We start from the raw sequence: 20,326 nt of genomic DNA, 5'->3' as shown, positions 1-20,326 counted from the left end.
CTGGCTCACAGCACCAGCTACCCATGTTTGATTCCACGGTCGGGCAACTGTCTGCATGGAGTTTTCAAATTCTCCCTGTATCTGTGCGTGTTCCCTCCTGGTGCTCCGGTTTCCTCCCACAGTCCAAAGATGGGCAGGTTAGATGGATTGGCGTTGGTAAAGTGTCTAGGGATGTGCAAGCTAGGTGTGTTAGCCGTGGGAAATGCAGGGCTATAGGGATAGGGTAGGGAGGTGCGCCTGGGTGAGATGTTCTGAAACACTGACTGTGCTTCTCCATCCAGAGGTGCTGCCTGTGCATTAGCTGCATTTTCTGCTATACCTCCATATTTCCAACATCCACAGCATTTTGCTTTTGTATCTTTTTAAATCACACAGGAGACCATTTGGCTCATTGCCAGTGTTCACTACTGAGTCACTGGGTTCGGAGATCAGGTTCTATTCCAGGACTCACACACAAAACACAAGACTGGCATGACAGCGCAGCACACAGTAGGTGTGGCATTCTTGGAAGCGCGACCCTTCAGACAAAATTTTGTTTCTCTTTATTCATTAACGGGATGTGGGCATCGCTGGCTAGGCAGCATTTATTGCCCATCCCTAATTGCCCAGAGGGATGCTAAGAGCCAACCACCCACACCTCCTCCCTCACTCCCCATCTCAGGCCCCACATCAAGCAGATGTTCACCTGCACATCTGCTAATGTGGTATACTGTATCCACTGTACCCGGTGTGGCCTCCTCTACATTGGGGAAACCAGGCAGAGGCTTGGGGACCGCTTTGCAGAACACCTCCGCTCGGTTCGCAATAAACAACTGCACCTCCCAGTCGCGAACCATTTCAACTCCCCCTCCCATTCCTCAGACGACATGTCCATCCTGGGCCTCCTGTAGTGGCAAAATGATGCCACCCGTAGGTTGCAGGAACAGCAACTCATATTCCGCTTGGAAACCCTGCAGCCCAATGGCATCAATGTGGATTGCACAAGCTTCAAATTCTCCCCTCCCCCCACTGCATCCCAAAACCAGCCCAGCTCATCCCTGCCTCCTTAACCTGTTCTTCCTCTCACCTATCCCCTCCTCCCACCTCAAGCCCGACCCCCATTTCCTACTTACTAAGCTCATCCCGCCCCCTTGACCTGTCCATTCTCCCTGGGCTGACCTATCTCCTCCCTACCTCCCCACATACACTCAGCTTTCCTGGATCCATTTCAGCCTGTTTAATTTGTCTGTCTCCTCTCCACCAATCTTCTGCTCTATCCACTCCTCCCTCTCCCTATTTATTTCAGAACCCTCTCCCTGTCTCCCTTTTCTGATGAAGCGTCTAGGCCTGAAACGTCAGCTTTCCAGCTCCTAAGATGCTGCTTGGCCTGCTGTGTTCATCCAGCTCCACACCTTGATAGCTTGGATTCTCCAGCATCTGCAGTTCCTGCTGTCTCAGTCAACCACTTTGCTGTGGGTCTGGAGTCACATGTCAGCCAGGCCAGGTGAGGATGTCAGTTTCCTTCCTTAAAGGACATTAATGAATCAGATGGGTTTTTCCCAACAATTGACCAGGGATTCATGGTCATCGTTAGATTCTTAATTCCAGATATTTTATTGAATTCAAATTCCACCATCTGCCAAGGCAGGATTTGAACCTGGGTCCCCAGAATCTGGGTGTCTGGATTAACAGTCCAGCGGTAATACCATTCGGCCATTGCCTCCCCTAAATGAAGCCTTATCTGCCCTCTCTGGTGGACAAATAACATCCCATGACACTATTTTGAAGAACAGAGGGATACTCCCTGGCATTCAGGCCAACGTTCATCCCTCAATCATCATCCTAAAAACAGACTACCTAGTCATTACCACTATATGTGGGAGCTTCCTCTGTGCATGTATGCTGCTGCACTTCCTTATACTACACATTTCAAAGAAAACATACTTTATTGGTTTTCGAAATGTTTTGAGATGTCTGATGGACATGATATAAATGCAACCTTTCTCTTCCGTTTGTTCAATTCTCTTCTGAAAAGTAGTTTGGATCGGCTTCTGCACCCTTCCAGGCAACTGATGTCAACTCGCCATCCACTGTATGTAAAATGAAAGGTTTCCTCCTGTCACCTCTATTCGACAGCCACCCTAAATCTATGCATACTGACCTTTCAAACATTCCAGTTTTTTTTCACAAATTCAAAACAGCCCATAATTTTGAACACCTCTGTCAAATCTCCTCTGAATTCTCTTGGATCTACGGAGAAATATTCCAGCCTCTCCACTGAACTCAGATTTCCATCACCTTCAGTCTTTTTCTCTCCTTAGCAATGTTTCATGTGCACTATTTGTTAGTGTGCTCCAAAACATTTCAGTTTGTGCCTAATCATTCACTGCGAGTTCCAACATTCATCCCCATCATCTGTCCAGCTCTGAAGCAGAGACTCTGTGGTTAAAGGACCTTCTGGTTAGTGACTGCTCCACTTCCAACAACTGATCATAAGTTTTAGGATAAGGGGGAGCAGGTTTAAGATAGAGAAATGAATTCTCTCAAAGGGTCATGATATGTGGAATTCACTAATCCAGAGTACAGTGGATGCTGGAACATTAAGGAGGGGATAGGCCAATTCTTAATTACTGACAGGTTAAAGAGTGATAGGGCATGGGCAGGAGATGAGGGTAAGATGAGATCAGCAGTGAGCGCATCAAACAGCACAGTAGGCTTGAGGGCTGAATGGCCTCCTCCTGCCCCTAGTCCTTCTCTTCTTAAGTGACACCTTCAGTCTTCTTGGGCCTTGGGATGTCACAAAGCATTTCACAACCAATTAAAGTCTTCTGAAGTGTGGTCACTGTTGTAATGGAGGGCCAAAGGCAGCCAACCTGTGCAGAGCAAGGTCCCAAAATGTGATGTTGGTTGATACATTGATATTGTAAAGTTCGTCAGAGAGGCTAGAAGAACTACCAGCTCTCAGTTTTGGAGTAGCACTCATCCAGGCAAGTGTGGTGTTTTCTATCACACTTAGAACTTGTGCCTTGTAGACAATGGATAGGCTTTGAGGAGTCAGAAGTGAGCTACTCACCACAGGATTCCTAGCCTCTGACCAGTTCTTGTAGCCACAGAATTTAGATGGCTGGTCCACTTCAGTTTGCGGTCATTGCTGACCAAAGGTTGGAGTCATATACTTGGCACAAACACAGATGGTTGTGGTTGTGGGAGGTCAATCATCTCAGCTCCAGGGCATCTCTGCAGGAGTTCCTCAGGGTAGTGTCCTAGGCCCAAACATCTTCAGCTGTTTCATCAATGACCTTGCCTCTATCTTAAGGTCAGAAGTGGGGATGTTTGCCAATGATTGCACAATGTTCAGCATCATTTGAGACTCCTTAGGTACTGAAGCAGCCCATGTTCAAATACAACAAGATCTGGACAATATCCAGGCTTGGGCTGACAAATGGCAAGTAACATCTGCACTAGAAGATGACCATCTCCTATAAGAGACAATCTAACTATCGCCCTTTGACATTCAATGGCATTACTATCAAAGAATCCCCTACTATCAACATCCTTCAGGTTACGATTGACCAAAGGGACTACAAGAGCAAGTCAGGGGCTTGGAACACTGGTGCAAGTAACTCACCTCTTGACTTCCCAAAGCCTGTTCATCATCTACAAGGCACATGTGATGGAATACTTGCCTGGATGGGTGCAGTCCCAACAACACTCAAGATGTTTGACACCATCCGGGACAAAGCAGCCCGCTTGATTGGCACCACGCCTATAAACATTCACTAGATGCTCAGCAGCAGAGTGTGTATGATTTACAGGATGCATTGCTGAAATTCACCAAAGATCCTCAGACAGCACCTTCCAAACTCACGACCACTTCCATCTAGAGGGATAAGAGCAGAAGCTACATGGGAACACCGTCCCCTGCAAGTTCCATTCTAAGCCACTCACCATCGCGACTAGGAAATATATCGCCGTTCCTTCACTGCTGTCGAGTCAAAATCATGGAATTCCCTACCTAGTAGCTTCTTGTCTTGCACTCTCCAGGAATATTCACAAGAATGTAAGTTCAAGGGAACAACCGCCATTCTCCATGATAATGCTTCTGCCAATTAGAATCCATTTGCCAACACTGTCCTCCCATGTGATATAAATGTTGGCTTTCCCCTTTAATTGGGTTTCCTGTAAGTAATCCTGATGAATGGAAGACAAAGGGCTTTGACAAGATGTGCCTTTTTTTAAGCAATGTTTTCACCAGTCATCGTTCTGTTCCCAGAATGAACCTCGCAGCAGCCAAACACAATCCTGTGGTAAGGTGGCCTAACTGTGACCCTGAGGCACTCTGCAGTCGGTTTTATCTCCTGCTAAACATCGGCCATACCTGTAACTGTCACACCTAGTGATGGAGTCCAATCACTATTTTCAGAGCTGTCACTGTTGGGAATGAATGCTAGGAGTGACCTTTTTGTTAGTAAAGGGTATTCAGAGCTCTGGATTGAAAGCACATTAATAGGTTAATATCCCAGTCAGCCGTGATCTAACTAAATGATGGAAGTGGTCTGACGGGCTGAACGGCTGACACATGTTGCTACAGCCCTAGAAAATTCCCAAAGGAAGCAGGAAGCTGCACTGTTGATGGAGCTAGCTCATAATGGTCAAAGTCACCATAGTCTCAACAGACTATATGGCTGCTCTCTCACCACAGAGAGATGACTGGTGGTAACTCTCACCCAAGGGTCACCGACAAATGAGACTGAGAAGCCAAGACCTTCGTAATAACTTCAGCTGGTGTGTGAATTGAATTAGTGTCACTGTATGTTGCAAACCAGCTGTCCAGCCAACTGTGCTTACCAACCCCAAACATAATAGGCTCTGTTTGTCAGTGCAGAAGAGTGACGATTCAGAATATTCGACAGTGAAGAGCCTCACAGCCATGCCTGACATCCATAGAAATGCAAAGGCCATTTTCGTACTCCCAGCAGGGGGTATTTAATAGGACATCACTGGAAAGCATCACAGAATTCTTATCGCATCCTTCTTGTGAGTAGTATGCACTGGTCCTTGCTGGGAATGTATCAGAGAACAAGCGGGGAACATGCTTCCAACCAGGGATATTCCAAAACCTCCACCCCAATCTTCCTTTCTCCCTTCTTCTCCCTCTCTGCCACAGCTCTTGAATGGCTGTAATACCTCAGTGGTGGAATAACCTATCTGACATTCAGTCTTTACACTTGCAGGCTGTTGGTGAACTGTGCCCCAGCACAAGTTAACATGCTACTTTCACCATTTAATTCAATACAAAGACTGCAAAGTGGCGTGACTAATGTTTTCCAACGATGGTGATGATGACTAAGGTTTTACAAGGCTGATAAAAGAGTGTGATATTAACACAGTGTAGGCCACGAAAGGCAGTTTTCAGTGCTGTGTATTTAAGGTACTCAATGAGCCCCCAAACAAAGCAAACAAGGCTCAAAGCAAAAACAAAGTTGCTGGAAAATCTCAGCAGGTCTGGCAGCATCTGTGAAGGAGAAAACAGAGTTAACGTTTCGGGTCCAATGACCCTTCCTCAGAACTTTTCTCACCATCCAACACAGAACAACAGAACACAACACTCTAACAGGAGATAGAGTATAGGTGCTCAGTGTGGTCTAAAACCAAGCGCTGCACCTACGTCTTGAATATTTATTTATGTCCATTTCATTCAGCCTGTATCCATCCTCTACACTCCCTTCCAGTTTCCTCCCCTCCCCTTTCCTTCCCTTTTACTTCTCTCCATTCTCCTGCAGATATCAATGCCAGATGATGTCAGCCACACACTATAAATCCCAGAAAAGCCGCTGCTCTTCCTTTGTGAGTGAACACTTGCGGTGATAGATAGTTATTCTCTCTAGCTGTTGTATCTGGCCCTCAATGTTCCAACCAGATTTTTTGTTTTGAAATTTCAAAATATACTTTATTCAGAAATTTTTTTTTATATGTATACATAGTCACAAACACAGGAAGCAATCAAAAATTTGTGTTTGACCCTACCCAAACAAACCCAAAGACATGCCCGACTTGAACCCGATTCTATTTATGTGTATTTGAGGCACCAGGAGGGTCCTGATAACTTAACAAATCCCCATTTAACAACAACAAAAACAGAAGTTGCTGGAAAAGCTCAGCAGGTCTGGCAGCATTTGTGAAGAAAAAAGTCAGAGTTAACGTTTCGGGTCTGGCGACCCTTCCACAGAACTCCCCATTTCCCTTCAGCAGAAAGACCTCAGACAGTGCTATTACCCCATTGCCCCCTGGCAGCAGCTGCTCCAAGCTTTAGTGTGTCCCTCAGCACATAATCCTGGACCTTGGAAGGTGCTGGTCTGCGACGCCATGGATATGGTGGAAAATCAATGGATTGCAGCAGAAAGGAACTAATGCATCGGCGCAAACTACAGCAGTGTCATCTCTTCTCACTGACATTAACCACACAGCACAGACTGAGAATTGAACCAGCATCGTCCTGATCAGCACGTATCAGGAGAGAGAGATGGGGGGGGAGGTGTTGGGGGGGTGGAATGTGTCGGTGATGTGTAATGATATAGTCATGTGCCATTTCACATATCCATGATTCAGAAATACGTCACACGGAGGGAAATGAGTCAGTGAGATTTCCTTTTGACTTGAAGCTCTTGTAAAGAGAAAGCACTTGCACATCACACCTGCAGGACCAAAGGAAGTACTCTGTTCAAACAGTAAAGTTGGGCCGAGTTTCTTGTGAGCATCACCAAAGTAATTCAAACAAGCATGCAATTTCTACTTAAGCTGGGCCCATGTGCACACTGAGGTATAAAGTGTGATTTTCTCTGGTTAAACACAGGTGTGCGTGTGTGCATGGCACTCAACTTTCAAAAATGTGCAGCCAGTCCAAGTCTGCCGACATGAGTGCAAGAGAATAAACATTAGTCCTGAAAATTGACAATCCATAAGGAGCAGAATTAGGCCATTTGGCCGACTGAGTCTGCTCTGCCATTTGATCATGGCTGATATGTTTCTCAACCCCATTCTCCTGCCCTTTCCCTATAACCCTTCATCCCCCTAATAATCAAGAACTTCTCTATCTCTGCTTTAAATACACTCAATGACTTGGCCTCCACTGCCTTCTGCCGCAATGAGTTTCACAGATTCACCATACTCTGGCTGAAGAAATTCCTCCTTATTTCAGTTCTAAAAGGTCCTGCCTTCACTCTGAGGCTGTGCACTTCAGTCCTAGTGTCTCGTACTAGTCAAAACATCTCCTTCGCATCCACTCTATCTGGGCATCTCTGTATTCCATAAGCTTCAATCAAATCCTCCCTCATCCTTTTAAACTCTTGAGTATAGATACAGACTCCTCAACCGCTCCTCATGACAAGCCCTGGGATCATTGTGTAAACTTCCTTTAGACGCCCTCCATGGCCAATGCATCATTTCTTAAATGTGAGGTCCAAAACTGCTCACAATATTCCAAATGCTGCCTGACCAGAAGCCTCAGCAGTATATCTCCGCTCTTGTATTCTAGCGCTCTTGAAATGAATGCTAAGATTGTTTTCGCCTTCTTAACTGCCAACCGAATTTTAAGAGAATCCTGAACTAGGACTCCTAAGTCCCTGTGTGCTTCAGGTTTCCAAAGCCTTCCCCATTTACAAAATAATCTGCACCTTAATATTCCTGTAACAATCTCAGCCTAGGCATGTTTAGTAGACAGACTTTTCCTATGACCCAGACGCTGTTTGGTTTACCAGCTCTCAGTTCCTGCCGAAGTTACTGAGAAAGCAAGTGAGATCCAGTTCATCTCAACATTTGTAAAAGCCCATTGAAGGGATGTGGGTGTTCCTGTTGAGGCTGGCACTTATTGTCCATCCCTAGTCAACCACATTGCTGCGGGTTAGGAATCACACGCAGGCCAGACCAGGTAAATATGGCAGACTTCACTCCCCCAAGGATATTGTGAATTATTAAATCCTTACACCATAGAGGACCGTTGACCCATCTGGTCCACACCACTGAACAGCATCTCACCCAATCCTTACATTTCCCATGGCTAACCACCAAGCCTGCACATCCCCGAACACAATGGGCGGTTTAGTACGGCCAATCCATCTAACCTGCACATTTTAGGAATGGGGGAGGAAACCCACACAGACACGGGGAGAACGTGCAAACTCCACACACACACACACAAAATCGCCTGAGGCTGGAACTGAACCGGGGGTCCTTGTGCTGTGAGGCAGCAGTGCTAAACACTGAGCCACCGTGCCGCCCAAATCAAATTTTTTTTACAACCAACAGTTGACAGTGTTGCCACTGGGGGGCAGTTTATTAATTCTAGATTTGTTTTATCCAATTTTAAATTTCTGCATCCGTCATGGTAGGCGCCCCCCGAAACATTAGCCTGAGCGTCTGGATTTACTAAAGCACCACGTCCAGCGTAAAATATTAACCCTGTTTCACCAGAGATGCTGCTCGACTTTCTGAAAGTTCCAGCATTTCTTGTCTTTATTTCCAGGCTCGGCAGGAATCTGCCTTCGGATTATCCTACAGGCTATTTGCCTGAGTCAGAGAACACCTTGTGTTCAAACTGCACTCCAAGGACGTGCAGGTCTGAAGGAGGGCAGCTGTCTTCCAAATGAGACATTAAATGGTAAATGTTTTGACCTGCGACAGAGAGCAGTAAAATCCTCCTGGGGCATCCTGGACAATGTTTATCCTTCAACCACGATCACTAAAATAACTACAGATTATCTGGTCATTGTCACATTGTTGCATTGCTACAGGCTGACGACTGGTCACCACAGTACAGGAAGGATGTGATTGTACTTCAGAGGGTTTAAAAGAATGTTACCAAGGCCACCGGCTGGGGTTGTTTTCCCAACAATGGGAAGGATTAATTTCCAGTCCCGGAGCCCGGTAATCAGAGAGCATGATGCAAAATATTTATTTGTGGAATCGGAGTGGAGATGAAAAATATTTTCACCTCAAGAGTTGCTGGGGCTGTGCAAATGACTGAGAAGTTGGTAAAAGCGAACATGCAAATTTAAAACAAACTACATGAATGCTGTAACCTACACTAGGTGTAGGATTAGGTTGGATAAATTCTAGCCCCAACGATGGCCTGAATGGCACCCTCCTGTTATTTTTTTCCCCTCTCGGCATTTCTTGCTGAGACCTCGCTGATTGCCACGTTTCTTGCAACAGCCTTTTGAGGATGGAAAAGCCAACACCAACCTCCATTCCCAGCTGATGCCGTTCAGTCACGAGCGGCTGCACCAGGAGCTCGGAGCCCAGTGAGATTCCGCTGAGAAATCAGCGAAGGATTTGGGGGGGTGGGAGGCTAACAGCACATTGGAGTGGATTGCAGGATCAAACAAGCAGCACAACGCAAACTGAAAGAGATTACAAAAGATTCAGCACATTACCGGATAACCTGGCCAGGATGAAGGGAAGGGCGAAGACTTGTTTGATACTGGAACGTCAACTCCACGACTGAACAACATTCACGTTTTCTCCCACAATGTGTACAGTTCAATGTCCCTAATTGCAAGGCTTTGACAAGCTCTAGAAGCGAAGTTCACGTCAGCGGCTGCTGCTTCTGCTCATTCCAGGGCGGGACTGATTTGTACCATAATCAGGAAGTAGCCAAGAAAATCCTGAGCGTTTTAACAGGCTGTTCACGCAGAGGAACCAAAGACTCAGCAGCAGAAGTGTTTTTGTTCCCGAACAGGACGGTCCCCGCCGTCTCATCGGAAGGAACGGTTTGTGTGTTGGGGGGACAGTGTGGTTATTGAAGTGCTTGTACACGCTATCTGCCTGCTCATGAGCTTACCACCCCCACACTGTCTCAAGGAAACTGAACGGCTAGCAGTGAGAAACCATCAATTGCAACAGGGCACTTCGCAGGACTGGGTAAGGTGCAGAAAGTGGCCGCTCGGCCCATCTCTCTGATACCAGGACCATTCTCCTGCCCAACCCAATGACCCTGCACATTGTTTCAACTCGAACAGTCGTCCAATCCTGTCTTGAATGCCTCAATTCAACCATTTATTTATCCAACTTTCCCCATCCTGAATAAAACGGAATTGGAATAATCGTTTTCCCCATCACTTCAGTCCATGAGTGGCAACGGCGCTCAGCACCAGGCACATCGACTGTGGGGGGCATCAACCTTGTGCTCGACCCTATCAGACCCAGATTTTGTATCTGGATTGGAAATTCATAGGCACGGTTTCTTTTCGGCCTCTCCCCAGTATGCCTCAGAATGTCAAACTGGTGACAGCACCAACAGATTAGCTGAAGAGGGACCCGAGACCAAGTGCAAGGGAGGGAGCAGAGAGGAAATGCGAACAGTAGCAGAGGTCCACGCTGTGGAGAAGAAGGATGGGAGATCAGGCCAGAAGAAACTGGATCCTAGAATTCCTGACCTACAGACTGCAATCCGTAAGGATAGGTGACAATACCTCCTCCACCATAATCCTCAACACCAGTGCCCCACAAGGCTGCGTACTCAGACCCTTACTGCACTCCTCATACACTCACAACTGTGTGGCTAAATTCAGCTCTAACTCCATTTGGCTGATGGCACCATGTCAGTGGGTTGGATCTTAGGCAACGACATGGCAGAGTACAGGAAAGGGATGGGCAGCTGAGTGGCATGTTGTAAAAACAGCAGTCTCTTCCTCCTGACCTCAGCGAGCCCGGCTAACTCAGTCAGTAACGCATGTGGCCCTTAATCTCAAGGTCATAGGTTCGAGCCCTGTGCTGGGTGTCTTTGTTTCTTAACCTTTGCTTTCTGAGGTGAAGCCCAGCTCTTCATTCCTCAAGCGTGGTCACTGAAACTAACAGCTTTAGCTATGCCTAAAAGATGGTTTCTTCCCCTGTTGCTTTTAGGGGTGGCACAGTGGCTCCGTGGTTAGCACAGCTGCCTCCCAGCACCAGGGACCTGAGTTCAATTCCAGCCTCGGGTGACTGTCTGTGTGGAGTTTGCACATTCTCCCCGTGTCTGTGTGAGTTTCCTCTGGGTGCTCCGGTTTCCTCCTCCAGCCTAAAGACGTGCAGGGTAGGTGGATCGCCCATAGTGCCCAGGGGTGTTTAGGTTAGGTGGGTTAGACTTGGGAACTATAGGGGAATGGGCCTGGTTGGGATGCTCTTTGGAGGGGTGGTGTGGACTTGTTGGGCCAAATAGCCTGTTTCCACATTGTAGGGGTTCCATTCTATGTCAGCAAAACATTGAAGGAGCTGGTCATCAATTTCAGAAGCAGTGTGGAGGGTATGCCCCTGACTCTCAATGGTGTGGAGGTGGAGGTGGTCATAAGGTTCAAATTCAGAGTAAATATCACCAATAAACTGTCCCGGTCCATCCACATCAATGCTACAGCCAAGAAAGTATACCAGCACCTCTACGTCCTCAGAAGGCTAGGAAAATTCAGCATGTCCACATTGACTTACCAATTTTGATAGATGCATTGCAGAAAGCATCACAGCTTGGTATGGCAACTGCTCTGTCCAAGACCACAATAAATTACAGAGAGTTGTGAACACATCCGAGTCCATCATGCAAACCGGCCTTCCATCCATTGACTCTATCTACACTTCCTGCTGCCTTGGGAAAGCAACCAACATAAAGACCCTTTTCACCCTCTTCTATCAGATAGAAGATACAAAAGTTTGTAAAACATTTACCAACAGTTTCAAGAATATTATCTTCCTTGCTGTAATCAAATTTATAAATGGACCTCTCATATATTAGAATTGACTTTTCTCTGTAGCTGTAACACTATATCCCACATTCTCTTCTATTACCCCAATGTACTTATGTAAGGTAACAAAGTGTGGAGCTGGATGAACACAGCAGGCCAAGCAGCATCTCAGGAGCACAAAAGCTGACATTTCAGGCCTAGACCCTTCATCAGAGAGGTATAATTTGCCTGGATAGTGCGCAATACAATACGTCATACTCCATTTTGCTACATGTGACACTAATAAATTAGATCACAATTAAGGAAGGATAGTGGGCGTGAGGAATGTTGAATCAGCCATGATCCTATTGAATAGCTTGAGGGGCTGAATGTCCTACTCCTGTTCCCATTTCTTATTGTCTTACAGAAGAGGAGATCGGCAGCCTGACTTTATGAGATTAGAGACCAAGAGTCTGTGCTTGCCATTTAGGGAAGTAATACTCTCGTCGATGCGTGGGAAACCTCAAATATCAATTCAGAGTTCTGCTTTAGGTTGAAAATCCTAACAGCAGTGAGGTAAATGGTCCCATGCATCTGCCTCACAACATACAGGAAGGTATTTGTAAACCTGCAGAATGGATGAGTAGTCAGTAAGTAACAGTAACAGTATAAGTAACAGTGAGGTGATGGACTTGAAGGAGGCCACCTACAGCTTGAATAATGAGTCCAAACTGGATAGAGGAGCTGGAGAGAGATAATGGCAACTGCAGATGCTGGAGAATCTGAGATAACAAGATGTAGAGCTGGAGGAACACAGCAGGCCAAGCAGCATCAGAGGAGCAGGAATGCTGACGTTTTGGGCCTAGGCCCCCGAAACGTCCGCCGATGCTGCTTGGCCTGCTGTGTTCATCCAGCTCTACACCTTGCTATCTCTGGATGGAGGGGCAATCTGTGCACAGACACCTCAGACACTGCAAGTAGTGATGCAAGTTAGTAAAAATATGCAAAGAGAATAAATGAAACCATCTTCAAAGTAGAACAGTGACATAGGCTGAGTGGATGCATCAGTGTATGATCTTGGACATTGATTGTTGATGAGCATTTCAACTATAGTGGGCGTCACCATTGAGATTAACCTCTCCACCCGGCTCTGCAATTACAACCATTGCCACGAGAGTGTTTGCTGAGGCTCTGGCCACAGTTTTTCAAGCCTCCATGTATATAGGTTGGCTTGGAGCATAGCAGATATTACACTCATAGTTCTAAAAAATGGGAGTGGGGTAAACCCTGCAACCACAGATCAGGCAGCTATTAGTGATGGGGAAACATTTTGTAACAGTGTTCCAGCACAAAAATTCATTGGCATTTAGCAAAAAGGCATGAACGAAGAAATGAGAAGAAATATGGATTTATTAAACACAATTTGTTTCTGATAGAGTAATGACCAAGAGTTGGGTAAATAAGACACAATTTCAAAGTCGGCAGGTGACACGAAAGTCAGAAATATAGCAAACAGTAAGAAAGGAAGACACAGACTGGTTGGTTTGTTTGGTATCTTTGTACATGCATTGGGGTCTAGGCCCGAAATGTCAGTCTTCCTGCTCCTCTGATGCTGCTTGGCCTGCTGTGTTCATCCAGCTCCACACCTTGTTATCTCTATTATCCAGTTGAACTGTAATATGAATGCTGGATCTGCAGCCATCAACTCTTGGAGTGGGATGTTCCTAGCTTCAAGGGAGGGGCACCACTTACTGAGCCACCAGACCTCCCACCAATTGGTGAGATGGAAGGACCATAACATGAGGTGACTTAATAGAGACATACAAGATGATCAGAGGATTAGACAGGGTGGACAGTGAGAGCCTTTTTCCTCGGATGGTGATGGCTAGCATGAGGGGACATAGCTTTAAATTGAGGGGTGATAGATATTGGACAGATGTCAGAGGTCGGTTCTTTACTCAGAGTAGTAAGGGCGTGGAATGCCCTGCCTGCAACAGGAGTAGACTCACCAACTTTAAGGGCATTTAAATGGTCATTGGATAAACATATGGATGATAATGAAATAGTGTAAGTTAAATGGGCTTCAGATTTGCTTCACAGGTCGGCGCAATGTCAAGGGCCGAAGGGCCTGTACTGCGCTGTAATGTTCTCTGTTCAATGTTCTATGTAGGAATAGAATTAGGCTGTTCAGCCCATCTAGTTTGTTATACCATTTAGTGAGATCATGGCTAATCTGATCACTTCTACAAAGTTCATTCATGAGACGAGGGTGTCACTGGCCAGGCCAGCATCTGTTGCCCAGGAGGCAGTTAAGAGTCAACCACATTGCTATGGGTCTGGAGTCACATGTAGGTCAGAACAGGTAAGGATGGCAGTTTCCTGGGGGGCATTACTGAACCAGATGGGGTTTTCTGACAGTGGATTCATGGTCATCATTAACTCTTCATTCCAGATTTTTATAAAATTCACATTCTACCATCTGCCATGGCAGGATTTGAACCAGGTCCCCCCAGCATTACCTGGGTCTCTGGATTAACAGACCAGAGATATCACCAGGCTGTTGCCTCCCACTTTGCTGCATACCTCCATGTAACTTGATACCCTTACTGATTAAAAACTGTTTATCTTAGCCTTGATTATACTTATCAACCCAGTTACTCTACAGCCCTCTGTAATAAAGAATTTCCACAGACTATTTTTCGAGAGAAGAAGTCGCTCCTCATCTTTCCATTAAAGTTAAATGGCAGAGGAAATTTGTTGCAGAGAAATATAAAACAATACATTTTGATAGGGAGAGCACAAGATAACAAAGTTTGGAGCTGGATGAACACAGCAGGCCAAGCAGCATCTCAGGACCATAAAAGCTGATGTTTCCGGCCTAGACCCTTCATCAGAGAGGGGGAGGGGGAGAGGGTTCTGCAATAAATAGGGAGAGACGGGGAGGCGGACCGAAGATGGATACAGGAGAAGATAGGTGGAGAGGAGAGTATAGGTGGGGAGGGGATAGGTCAGTCCAGGGAGGATGGACAGGTCAAGGAGGCGGGATGAGATTGGTAGGTGGGAAATGGAGGTGTGGCTTGAGGTGGGAGGAGGGGCTAGGTGAGAGGAAGAACAGGTTAGGGAGGCCGGGACGAGCTGGGCTGGTTTTGTGATGCAGTGGGGGGAGGGGACGAGCTGGGCTGGTTTTGGGATGCAGTGGGGGAAGGGGAGATTTTGAAGCTGGTGAAATCCACATTGATACCATTGGGCTGCAGGGTTCCCAGGCGGAATATGAGTTGCTGTTCCTGCAACCTTCGGGTGGCATCATTGTGGCACTGCAGGAGGCCCATGATGGACATGTCGTCTGAGGAATGGGAGGGGGAGTTAAAATGGTTCGCGACTGGGAGGTGCAGTTGTTTATTGCGAACCGAGCGGAGGTGTTCTGCAAAGCAGTCCCCAAGCCTCTGCTTGGTTTCCCCAATGTAGAGGAAGCCACACCGGGTACAATGGATACAGTATGCCACATTGGCAGATGTGCAGGTGAACATCTGACTAATATGGAAAGTCATCTTGGGGCCTGGGATAGGGGTGAGGCAGGAGGTGTGGGGGCAAGTGTAGCACTTCCTGCGGTTGCAGGGGAAGGTACCGGGTGTGGTGGGGTTGGAGGGGAGTGTGGACCGGACAAGGGAGTCACGGAGAGAGTGGTCTCTCCAGAAGGCAGACAAGGGTGGGGATGGAAAAATGTCTTGGGTGGTGGGATCGGATTGTAGATGGCGGAAGTGTCGGAGGATGATGCTTTGTATCCGAAGGTTGGTGGGGTGGTATGTGAGGACGAGGGGGATTCTCTTAGGGCGATTATTGCGGGGCGGGGTGTGAGGGACGTGTTGCATGAAATGCGGGAGACACGGTGAAGGGCGTTCTCGACCTCTGTGGCGGGGGGTGGGGGGTAGTTGCAGTCCTTGAAGAATGCGGCCATCTGGGATGTGCGGGAGTGGAATGCCTCATCCTGGGAGCAGATGCGGCGGAGGCGAAGGAATTGAGAATAGGGGATGGAATTTTTGCAGGGGGGTGGGTGGGAGGAGGTGTATTCTAGGTAGCTGTGGGAGTCGGTGGGCTTGAAATGGACATCAGTTTCTAGCTGGTTACCTGAGATGGAGACTGAGAGGTCCAGGAAGGTGAGGGATGTGTTGGAGATGGCCCAGCTGAACTTGAGGTTGGGGCGACGGTGTTGGTGAAGTGGATGAACTGTTCGAGCTCCTCTTGGGAGCAAGAGGCGGCGCTGATTATCTCTGATCACATTTTGATAGGGAAACTGATAAGAAGTAACAAAATGATGCAGTTTGAATGGAAGTGAATAGAGAGACAAAACAATGGTGGAACAAACCTTTGAAATCAGTAGGACAAGGTGACAAAGGAGTTAGGCATAAAGTACAAACTCTAACAATTATCTTCATTCCATATAAAGTCTTGTGGCGCAAGGGAGATTATTGCTGCTACTGAGTCACAAACTTGGAGTTTGAATGCCACGCCCCACAGGATACCTACGAAATGTGCATTCGTTAAGCAGCCAAACAGGTTGAGAATCAACTTTTAAATCCTTTCGATACACACCAGTAAATGTAGCTCCAAAGTACAATGTGCCTGAAAGAGTGCATTTTACCAGGTAAAAAACTGAAAGAACTACAGAAGCTGGATCTCTGGAATAAAAATATACATTGCAATAAAATTTCAGCAGGTCCGGCAGCATCTATAGGGAAAAGTCAGTGTTAATATTTCGGCTCCAGTAGGCCTTCTTCTGCAAACAAGCTGTATATCTGTCCAGCTGTCTGGTGAGTCTTGCGCTACAGCATGCCCCAGTGAGCTTCAGATTCTGCCCCTGTTCTGTGCCCAGATGATCTCAGCCACCTCCATAGCCAGGTAAGCCACAGATTCCACCATGACCATGTGGGACTCATACTCCAATCTGTCCTAGCAACCCTCACACTCTGCCCGCCCACCATGCCCAGGTGAGCTAGTACTTTCTGTTGCACTGTGTCCAGGTAAATCTCACATTCCACTACCTCGCCTCACACTCCACTCTCCACTCTGCCATTGTAACTTCAGCAAGACACTGACCAAGTTTAAACTGTTTCTGGTCAATTCGGCAACCTACCCCAACTCCTTCTCTGCTGCTTTACTCAGTTATACAACTATTAGTTCAATGTCTGACCCACCCCTCAGCTACAAAACTTCACACTCTGCCTGACCAATATGGATCTTATACCTCATTGCCCAGGTGAGTCTCACACTCCTCTATGCCCAGGTGAGTCTAACACTTAGAGTCATAGGGATATACAGCATGGAAACAGATCCTTGGTCCAACACATCCATGCTGACCAGATATCCTATATAAATCTAGTCCTATTTGCTATCAAGGTAACAAAGTGTGGAGCTGGATGAACACAGCAGGCCAAGCAGCATCTCAGGAGCACAAAAGCTGACATTTCGGGCCTAGACCCTTCATCAGAAATAGGGGGAGAAGGAGGGGGAGAGGGATCTGAAATAAATAGGGAGAGAGGGGGAGGCAGATCAAAGATGGATTGCAGTGGGAGAGAGATTCCCTGAGGATGATCCGGACGGAGGAGGGTAATTTCTTCAGGTTAGGCTTCCTTAGAAGAGGCTTCGCAGTGAGGTTAAAATTGTATCAGAGATAATAAAGAAGTTACCCTCCTTCCTCCGGACAAACCTCAGGGGATCTCTCTCCCACTGCAATCCATCTTCGATCCGCCTCCCCCTCTCTTCCCATTTATTTCAGAACCCTCTCCCCCTCCCCCTTTTCTGATGAAGGGTTGAGGCCCGAAACGTCAGCTTTTGTGCTCCTGAGATGCTGCTTGGCCTGCTGTGTTCATCCAGCCCCACAATTTGTTATCTCGGATTCTCCAGCATCTGCAGTTCCCATTATCTCCTATTTGCCAGCATTTGGCTCATAATTCGCTTAGCCCTTCTGGTTCATGTACCCATCCAGATGCCTTTTAAATGTTGCAATTGTACCAGCCTCCACCACTTCCTCGGAAGTTCATTCCATACAATCACCATCTTCTGTGTAAAAAAGTTACCCCTTTGGTCCTTTTATTGACCACTCCTTCATCACTGATAGTCTGGCCATATGCAACTTTATTTCCTTATTCAAGAACGGACATAAATTGGATAAGCATATGGACGTACATGGAATAGTGTAGGTTAGATGGGCTTCAGATCGGTATGACAGGTCGGCAAAACATCGAGGGCCGAAGGGCCTGTACTGTGCTGTAATGTTCTATGTTCTATGTTCTATATCTTTCCCCTCTCACCTTAAACCTATGCCCTCTCGTTCTGGACTCTCCCATCCCGGGGAAAAGATCTTGTCTATTCACCCTATCCATGCCCCTCATGATTTTACAAACTTCTGTGTAACTTCTGTGGAATGCCCTGCCTGCCAATGTAGTTAACTCAGCCACATTAAGAGTATCTAAACAGTCCTTGGATAAGCATATGGATAATGATCGGATAGTGTAGGGGGAGAGGCTTAGATTAGTTCACAGGTCGGCGCAACATCGAGGCCGAAGGGCCTGTTCTGCACTGTATTATTCTATGTTCTATGTAAGGTCACCCCTCAGCCTCTAACACTCCAGGGAAAATAGCCCCAGCCTATTCAGCCTCTCCCTATAGCTCAAACCCTCCAATCCTGGCAACATCCTTGTCAATCTTTTTTGCACCCTTTCAAATTTCACAACATCTTTCCTATAGCAGGGAGATCAGGATTTCACAGTATTCCAAAAGTGGCCTAACCAGTGTCCTGTACAGCTACAACATGACCTCCCAACTCCTACACTCAATCCACTGACCAGTAAAAGCATGTCAAATGCCGTCATCAGTATCCTGTCTATCTGTGACTTCACTTTCAAGGAACTATGAACTTGCACTCCAAGGTCTCTTTGCTCAGCAACACTCCCCAGGACTTTACCGTTAGCTGTATAAGTCCTGCCTTGATTTGCCTTTCCTCGCTATGCCCAGGTGAGTCTCACACTGCTTCATGTCCAGTTGAATATCACTCTCTTCCATATCCAGGTGGGTCTCCCAATCTGTCCCTCCTCCATACTCCATACTGCATCGTGCCTGGGTTAGGATCACACCCTGTCCCTGTTTCATCGCAGCAGAATCTCACACGCCACCATTGCCCAGCTGAGCCTCATGCTCTTCTGTCCCATTGTCACTTCAATGACAATCTGCATCGGAAACAATTTTAAACTGTTTCCCCCACCTCCCCCTCTGCCATTTAGCTGAATTTGTAAGCTACTAACTCAAAGTCTGATCTGAGGGTAAAAATACTGAACTTCCCATTTTCGCTGTATGACCATCGATTACAGTACATCGATCCAAGAAGCTCGAATAAACTTTCTATAAGCATTTCCCACTTACCTCTTTGGAATATGAGAACAATAAAAGTAATCAGCCAACCACATTAAATAAAAAAGCAAATAGAGAAATTCACAAGGAATACATTAACTTTTGCTCAATCTCCAAAGAATGAACTCCACATCCAGATATGTTCCACCAGACAGTATATACAGTGTGTAATTTTGGAGGAGGTGCAAGAGAACAAGAAGAGTTCCTTATGCCCTACAAATAGTTAAGGACAAGATGATGCAATCTGCAACCCAAATATAGATCCAATCATCATTGTTGACGCAACTTGCATTTTCATAACTAGACCCCGGTAGACACTGCTTTCATGAGAAAATTTTGCACTTGGCTTCTGATCTATCCAAGCTAAGGATTAAATTAAACAGTTGGCAGATCCCACAACCCACATGTGAATCTGTAACTGAGCCATTATTCAGTCCATCCAAACAAACACGGGATGCTGACTAAACACCCATGGTAGAGAATAGCTGATTTCCCTGCTTGATAATTTAGAGCTGACTGGACTGCAATTCTTCTGGGAAGATGATAAAATGGATCATTCCTGTGCAGTATTTGAATCATACATACGGCTTACATCAAAGACACAGGCTACTTGGTGCAACTGGTCAATGGTTCACACAAGCCTCGGCCTCCTTTATCTTACCTATCAATGTATCATAGAATCTATTGGCCATGCTAAATTGCCCAAAGCATCTAGGGATGTGCAGGCTGGGTGGTTTAGCCATGGGAAATACAGAGATAGGGTAAGGGGTGTGGGTCTGGGTGGAAGGCTCTTCAGAGGGTTGGTGTGGGCCCATTGGGCTGATTAGCCTGTTTCCGCGCTATCGGGTTCTGAATCCCTACAGAGTGGAAGTAGGCTATTCAGCCCATTGAGTGTGCACCGACCCTCAAAACTACATCCCATCAAGACCCACTCTGCTACCCTAACCTGCCTAACCATTACATTTTTGGACAATGGGAGGAAACCAGAGCACCTACTCCACACAGACTGTTGCCTGAGGGTCAAACCTGGGCCCCTATTACCGTGAGGCAGCAGTGCTAACCACTGAGCTACTGTTTCCTTGTATTCCCTTCTCCCCCACGCATGCATCCAGCTTCCCCTTACCAATAACAATGACTTGTATAGCTGTGGACCACCTCCACACTCAGTTCAGGAAAGACCATCCTCATCTACAATGTGGTGTAAACTTGAGCTACAATTTAAATGGTTGGGGTTGGAAGTATTTTGATTTGAATCA

At 46.6% G+C, this 20,326-nt stretch overlaps 1 protein-coding gene across 5 annotated transcripts in view; it reads right to left on the bottom strand.

The window, feature by feature from the left end:
- Positions 1–9,796, bottom strand: part of mical1 (microtubule associated monooxygenase, calponin and LIM domain containing 1) — a 91,799-nt gene extending 82,003 nt beyond the window's left edge. For 4 of the 5 annotated variants that reach the window (XM_048553484.2, XM_048553483.2, XM_048553482.2 and 1 more), the window contains exon 1: positions 9,411–9,796. The gene's annotated coding sequence lies outside the window, so the exon portion shown is untranslated. The remainder of the gene's footprint in view (positions 1–9,410) is intronic. The other variant, XM_048553485.2, reaches the window with a different exon arrangement.
- Positions 9,797–20,326: the final 10,530 nt, after the last annotated feature.

The sequence above is a fragment of the Stegostoma tigrinum genome, chromosome 21 (assembly GCF_030684315.1).
Source record: "Stegostoma tigrinum isolate sSteTig4 chromosome 21, sSteTig4.hap1, whole genome shotgun sequence".
Taxonomy (NCBI): domain Eukaryota; kingdom Metazoa; phylum Chordata; class Chondrichthyes; order Orectolobiformes; family Stegostomatidae; genus Stegostoma; species Stegostoma tigrinum.
This window is presented reverse-complemented; position numbering and strand designations above follow the sequence as displayed.